This window comes from Rattus rattus, chromosome 2 (genome assembly GCF_011064425.1).
Source record: "Rattus rattus isolate New Zealand chromosome 2, Rrattus_CSIRO_v1, whole genome shotgun sequence".
Taxonomy (NCBI): domain Eukaryota; kingdom Metazoa; phylum Chordata; class Mammalia; order Rodentia; family Muridae; genus Rattus; species Rattus rattus.
Genome location: NC_046155.1, coordinates 174,417,326 through 174,425,118, shown reverse-complemented (window position 1 = coordinate 174,425,118; position 7,793 = coordinate 174,417,326). Strand labels below are relative to the sequence as shown.

The window sequence follows — 7,793 nt, the reverse complement described above, 5'->3', positions numbered from 1 at the left end:
TGTCAGTCTTTTAGGCATTCTAAGTATACTGATTGTATTGTGGTTTAGTTTCCATTTCCCTAATGACCAGTAATGTTGAGCATATTTCCATGGTTATTTGGCATCTGTATATCCTCTTAAGTATCAGTTGATTTGTTTCAACCATTTTCACTTTTTTTTGGTTGTTGTTGTTGTTGTTTTTTGTTTGAGCCAGGGTTTCTCTAACACTGGCTGTCCTGAACTCACTCTGTAGAGCAGGCTGGCTTCAAACTCACAGAGATCTGCCTACCTCTACTTCCTCAGTGCTGAGACTAAAGGCATGTGACACTACCACCCAGCCCATTTTCTAGTTTTAAATGAAGGTTGAGTTTAAAGAGATCTTTATTTATTTTTACCTGTAAGCTGCCAGATACAGTTTGCAAATTCATTCTCTCAGTATACCACTCAGAAGGAGTGCAATTGAACAGGCCAAGGACTTGATCTCATTTTAGACACCAAGTGCAGGATACCACACAGTGTTGGGCTGATGATGCCCACCATTCCATCACCCAATTTCCTAGAACAGGAAATTTCCAATTTCAAAGAACATAGGAACACACTTTGCCTCTGTTTACCAGTTTACTATGAAATATCCTGGAAACAATAAGGAACAGAGCAATAAAAGCAGTACGGTGGGTAATGTTTGAGGGGGAGAGTGGGTAAGTAAGGTGGTGGTTAAGGAGAAGTATGAGTATGGAAGATAAGGGACCACTCTCTCAGCACACGCACACACTTGCCAAGCCAACAAGGTTTTTGGAGGATGTTTTGTTTGTTTTGTTTTAGCTGAAGATGCTTCAGTTTTCATCTGTTAATTCTCTGGTGACAAGGCCCTTTACCGATGGAATCTAGGGATCCTAGCATTTGTCAATATAAAGTGTGGTTGAAAGGAGTTCCTTATGAATAAATAACACCAAAAAATTGTTAGCTCTGTGCCAGCAACCAGGGACAAAACAAAAATGTATTTTATACCACAGATGTAAACTTCTCTAGCATCATTTGTTGAGGTTAGCCTATCTCTGTTAAATAGCCTTCTGCATTTAAAAAAAAAAATCTCTGTTGGGAGTATCTTTGTGGGTCTATTCCTGCCTCTGTTCTGCTCCATCACCACACTTTTCCGATCATTACAGCTGCAGAATAAGAACACTGGGTTCCTGCCTCCATTCTGTTCCATTATGCTTATGCTTTACCACATAACCTTTAGAATAAGTATGTCTAAGTTCACACACACACACATACACACACACACACACACACACACACACAAATGCTTGATGTGTGTATAATTATAAGGCATATTAGTTTGCCGTTCTTTTGTACTATCTTTGTTATTAGTACCCAGGTAGTAATGGCTTCACACTGAATTGAGAGGGCTTTGCTCTATGGATGGGGTTAGTACCTTTATAAAAACAGACTGTGGGAGCTTACTGGCTCCCTTCACACTGCTATGAGGACACAGCAAGAAGGCACTGTTTTTAAGGAATAGGCTGTCAAAGTATTATGGCTGAACCTACTGAACCTTATTCTTCTTCTTCTTGGACTTCCCAGCCTCCAGAATTATAATTTATATTGTTTATAAATTACCCAGACTAAAGCCTTTTGGTTAAAACGGACTGCAGATTAAGAATAGACTTTATCGGGGTTGGGGATTTAGCTCAGTGGTAGAGTGCTTGCCTAGCAAGTGCAAGGCCCTGGGTTCAGTCCCCAGCTCCAAAAAAAAGAAAAAAAAAAAGAATAGACTTTATCCTCAATGTCTGCTTGATCTCTACTGGTACCTCTTTTCATTCCTGATGTTGGCAATTTATATTTTGGTCCCATTATAAGGCCATCAATTTTATATTTCAGTTACATACTGACAATTAAGAACATAAAATTACAAAGGAGTAAAGACCACCCAATGGAAAAAAAGATAGAATTTTCAAAAACTGGTGCTTATTCAACTTGAGGTCAGCATGTAGAAGAATGCAGATCGATCCATTCTTATCATCCTGTACAAAGCTTAAGTCCAAGTGGATCAAGGACTTCCACATCAAACCAGATACAATCAAACTAATAGGAGAAAAAGTGGGGAAAAGTCTCAATCACGTGGGCACTGGGGAAACTTCCTGAACAGAACACCAATGGCTTATGATCTAAGATCAAGAACCCACAAATGGGACCTCATAAAACTACAAAGCTAGAGCAAGTGTGGTTGCACTGACACTGGTACATAGGCGCGGGCCAGCATGTCCTTGGGCTAGAGAGCAGGATGTCTGCCTAAAAGTCTGAGCGTTCGTGGTGTTGACCAGCCTGGACCAAATTTAAAATGGGTGATGTTGAAAAAGGCAAGAAGATTTTTGTTCAGAAGTGTGCCCAGTGCCACACTGTGGGGAATGGAGGCAAGCATGAAACTAGACCAAACCTCCAGGGACTGTTTGGGCAGAAGACTGACCAGGCTGCTGGATTCTCTTACACAGATGCTAACTAGAACAAAGGCATCACCTGGGGAGAGGATACCCTGATGGAGTATTTGGAAAATTCCAAAAAGTACATCCCTGGAACAAAAAAATGACCTTCTCTAGAATTAAGAAGAAAGGAGAAAGGGCAGACATAATAGCTCATCTTAAAATGGCTACTAGTGAGTAATTCCACTGCCTTATTTATTACAAAAAAAGTCTCATGGCTTTTAATGTATACCATAATTTAATTCATACACCAAATTCAGATGATGAATAGCTAACAATTTTTTTTGTTGGACAGCCCTGATTTAAGTAAAATTGACTTGTCATAAAGTGGATGTGATCTTTTTAAAGTAACACTTCCAGTTGTATACATGCTATCACTGCTCTCCCTTTCTCAAGATAAGGTTGGACTTAATTAGTAATGTTTTACTTTCCATAAATATGGGGGTGTTGGCTCAAACCTATTGGATAGTTTTTTACTTAGATTTATATAACTGGGCATATGAATATGTTTAAACACTGGGAAAATTCTATCACTGTCTCAGAAACAAGAAGACTCACCTGTGTTTCAGTTTGTGTTTACTGGCCTCTTACAGGCAATTATAAACACCAGGAAGGAACTATTCTTGACAGTGGTATTTTAATTAGAATTTCCTACATCAATGATGCTGCCTTTCACTACTGAAAGGCATTTACTGTGCTTTATGTACGATATCAAATAAAAAAGTATTTAACACTTAAAAAAACTGCAAAGTCTCTGTAAGGCAAAGGACACTGTCATTAGGAAACAACAGCAACCAACAGATTGGGAAAAGATCTTTACCCATCCTACATCTGATAGAGGGCTAATATCCAAAATATACAAAGAACTCAAGAAGTTAGACTCCAGAGAGCCAAATAACACTATTAAAAATGGGTACAGAGCTAAACAAAGGATTCAGAGCTGAGGAATATTGAATGGCTGAGAAACACCTAAAGAAATGCTCAACACCCTTAAGTCATCAGGAAAATGCAAATCAAAACAACCCTGAGGTTCCAACTCACACCACTCATCATGGCTAAGATAAAAAACTCAAGTGACAGCAAATGCTGGCGAGGATGTGGAGAAAGAGGCACACTCCTCCATTGTTGGTGGGATTGCAGACTGGTACAACCATTCTGGAAATCAGTCTAGAGGTTCCTCAGAAAATTGGACATTCCACTACCTGAGGACCCAGCTATACCTCTCCTAGGCATGTACTCCAAAGATGCTCCAACATACAACAAAGATGCATGCTCCACTATGTTCATAGCAGCCTTATTTATAATAGCCAGAAGCTGGAAAGAACCCAGATGCCCTTCACCAAATGAATGAATACAGAAAATGTGGTACATCTACACAATGGAATATTACTCAGCTATCAAAGACAATGACTTCATAAAATCCATAGGCAAATGGATTGAACTAGAAAATATCATCCTGAGTGAGGTAACCCAATCATAGAAAAACACACATGTATGCACTCATTGATAAGTAGATAATAGCCCAAAAGCTCGAATCACCCAAGATACAATATACAGACCACCTGAAGCTCAAGAAGGATGACCAAGTGAAGGTGCTTCATTCCTTCTTAAAAGGGGAACAAAAATATTCATAGGAGGGGATATAGAGGCAGAGTTTGGAGCAGCAACTGAAGGAACGGCCATTCAGAGCCTGCCCCACATGTACCGTGTGTGTGTGTGTGTGTGTGTGTGTGTGTGTGTGTGTGTGTGTGTGTGTATACATACATACATGCATACAGTCACCAAGACTAGATAAGACTGATGAAGCTAAGAAGGGCGGGGGGTTGGGGATTTGGCTCAGTGGTAGAGCGCTTGCCCTAAGCGCAAGGCCCTAGGTTCAATCCCAGCTCCAAAAAAAAGAATAGAAAAAAAAAAAAAAAAAAAAAAAAGAAGGGCATGCTGACAGGAACTGGATACAGATGAATCCTGAGAGACACAGCCAGAACATGTCAAATACAGAGGTGAATGCTAGCAGAAAACCACTGAACTGAGAATGGGACTCCCAATGGAGGAATTAAAGGATTGAAAGAGCTGAAGGGATTGCAACCCCATAAGAACAACAATGTCAACCAACCAGAGCTCCCAGGGACTAAACCACTACCCAAAGACTATACATAGACTGACCCATGACTCCAACTGCATATGTAGTAGAGGATGGCCTTGTTGGGCACCAACAGAAGGAGAAGCCCTTGGTCCTGACAAGTTTGGACCCCCAGTATAGAGGAATGTTGGGGGCATTGGGCGGGAAGGGGGTGAATGGGGAAGGGAACACCCTTATAGGAGAAGAGGAGTGGGATGGGATAGGGGGCTAATGTCCAGGAAACCGGGAAAGGGAATAACATTTGAAATGTAAATTTAAAAAAATCCAATAAAAAAAGAAAAAATCAAAAATAAATAAATTTTTAAAAAGAACATAAAATTACAAATTAGAATGTAAGAACTATCTTATTTGAAAATTAATGCGACACCTGCGGATCCCGGCCCGCAGCAGCTCTCTGCTCCCAGAACCCGTGGGAGAGATACCTTACCGCCTGGTCAGGTGGGCACTCCTGAGGCTGCAGAGTAGAAGAGACCACCAACACTGCCCACCCCTGCCCACATCCCTGGCCCAAGAGGAAACTGTATAAGGCCTCTGGGCTCCCGTGGGAGAGGGCCCAGGAGCGGCAGGAGCCCTGCCTGAGACACCGCCGGAACCTGAAGGAAACAGACCGGATAAACAGTTCTCTGCACCCAAATCCCGTGGGAGGGAGAGCTAAACCTTCAGAGAGGCAGACACGCCTGCGAAACCAGAAGAGACTGCTCTCTACACACATTACTGATTCCAGAGGAAAACACCGGAGGCCATCTGGAACCCTGGTGCACGGAGGCTCCCGGAAGAGGCGGCACAGATCTTCCTGGTCGCTGCCACCGCGGAGAGCCCGTGGGCAGAACCCCGCGAGCGAACTTGAGCCTCGGGACCACAGGTAAGACTAACTTATCTGCTGCAAGTGACTTGCCGGGTGGAATCGGGACAACAGAGGCAGATTCCCTCTAGGACCAGGCACGTCCTGTGTTTACCGGAAGTCCCACACCCGCGGATCCCGGCCCGCAGCAGCTCTCTGCTCCCAGAACCCGTGGGAGAGATACCTTACCGCCTGGTCAGGTGGGCACTCCTGAGGCTGCAGAGCAGAAGAGACCACCAACACTGCCCACCCCTGCCCACATCCCTGGCCCAAGAGGAAACTGTATAAGGCCTCTGGGCTCCCATGGGAGAGGGCCCAGGTGAGGCAGGAGCCCTGCCTGAGACACCACCGGAACCTGAAGGAAACAGACCGGATAAACAGTTCTCTGCACCCAAATCCCGTGGGAGGGAGAGCTAAACCTTCAGAGAGGCAGACACACCTGCGAAACCAGAAGAGACTGCTCTCTGCACACATTACTGATTCCAGAGGAAAACACCGGAGGCCATCTGGAACCCTGGTGCACGGAGGCTCCCGGAAGAGGCGGCGCAGATCTTCCCGGTTGCTGCCACCGCGGAGAGCCCGTGGGCAGCACCCCGCAAGCGAACTTGAGCCTCGGGACCACAGGTAAGACCAACTTTGCTGCTGCAAGTGACCTGCCTGGTGAACTCAAGAAACAGGCCCACAGGAACAGCTGAAAACTTGTAGAGGGACAAAACTACACACACGAAAGCAGAACACTCTGTCCCCATAACTGGCTGAAAGAAAACAGGAAAACAGATCTACAGCACTCCTGACACACAGGCTTATAGGACAGTCTAGCCACTGTCAGAATTAGCAGAACAAAGTAACACTAGAGATAATCTGATGGCGAGAGGCAAGCGCAGGAACACAAGCAACAGAAACCAAGACTACATGGCATCATCGGAGCCCAATTCTCCCACCAAAACAAGCATGGAATATCCAAACACACCAGAAAAGCAAGATCTAGTTTCAAAATCATATTTGATCATGATGCTGGAGGACTTCAAGAAAGACGTGAAGAACTCCCTTAGAGAAACACAGGAAAACAAATAAACAAGTAGAAGCCTACAGAGAGGAATCGCAAAAATCCCTGAAAGAATTCCAGGAAAACACAATCAAACAGTTGAAGGAATTAAAAATGGAAATAGAAGCAATCAAGAAAGAACACATGGAAATAACCCTGGATATAGAAAACCAAAAGAAGAGACAAGGAGCTGTAGATACAAGCTTCACCAACAGAATACAAGAGATGGAAGAGAGAATCTCAGAGCAGAAGATTCCATAGAAATCATTGACTCAACTGTCAAAGATAATGTAAAGCGGAAAAAGCTACTGGTCCAAAACATACAGGAAATCCAGGACTCAATGAGAAGATCAAACCTAAGGATAATAGGTATAGAAGAGAGTGAAGACTCCCAGCTCAAAGGACCAGTAAATATCTTCAACAAAATCATAGAAGAAAACTTCCCTAACCTAAAAAAGAGATACCCATAGGCATACAAGAAGCCTACAGAACTCCAAATAGATTGGACCAGAAAAGAAACACCTCCGTCACATAATAGTCAAAACACCAAACGCACAAAATAAAGAAAGAATATTAAAAGCAGTAAGGAAAAAGGTCAAGTAACATATAAAGGCAGACCTATCAGAATCACACCAGACTTCTCGCCAGAAACTATGAAGGCCAGAAGATCCTGGACTGATGTCATACAGACCCTAAGAGAACACAAATGCCAGCCCAGGCTACTGTATCCTGCAAAACTCTCAATTAACATAGATGGAGAAACCAAGATATTCCATGACAAAACCAAATTTACACAATATCTTTCTACAAATCCAGCACTACAAAGGATAATAAATGGTAGAGCCCAACATAAGGAGGCAAGCTATACCCAAGAAGAGGCAAGAAACTAATCGTCTTGGCAACAAAACAAAGAGAAGAAAAGCACACAAACACAACCTCACATCCAAATATGAATATAACAGGAAGCAATAATCACTATTCCTTAATATCTCTCAACATCAATGGCCTCAACTCCCCAATAAAAAGACATAGATTAACAAACTGGATACGCAACGAGGACCCTGCATTCTGCTGCCTACAGGAAACACACCTCAGAGACAAAGACAGACACTACCACAGAGTGAAAGGCTGGGAAACAACTTTCCAAGCAAATGGTCTGAAGAAGCAAGCTGGAGTAGCCATTCTAATATCAAATAAAATCAATTTCCAACTAAAAGTCATCAAAAAAGATAAGGAAGGACACTTTATATTCATCAAAGGAAAAATCCACCAAAATGAACTCTCAATTCTAAATATCTATGCCCCAAA

At 42.8% G+C, this 7,793-nt stretch overlaps 1 pseudogene; it reads left to right on the top strand.

The window, feature by feature from the left end:
• Window positions 1–2,320: 2,320 nt before the first annotated feature.
• LOC116892633 lies at window positions 2,321–2,640 on the top strand (annotated as a pseudogene).
• Window positions 2,641–7,793: the final 5,153 nt, after the last annotated feature.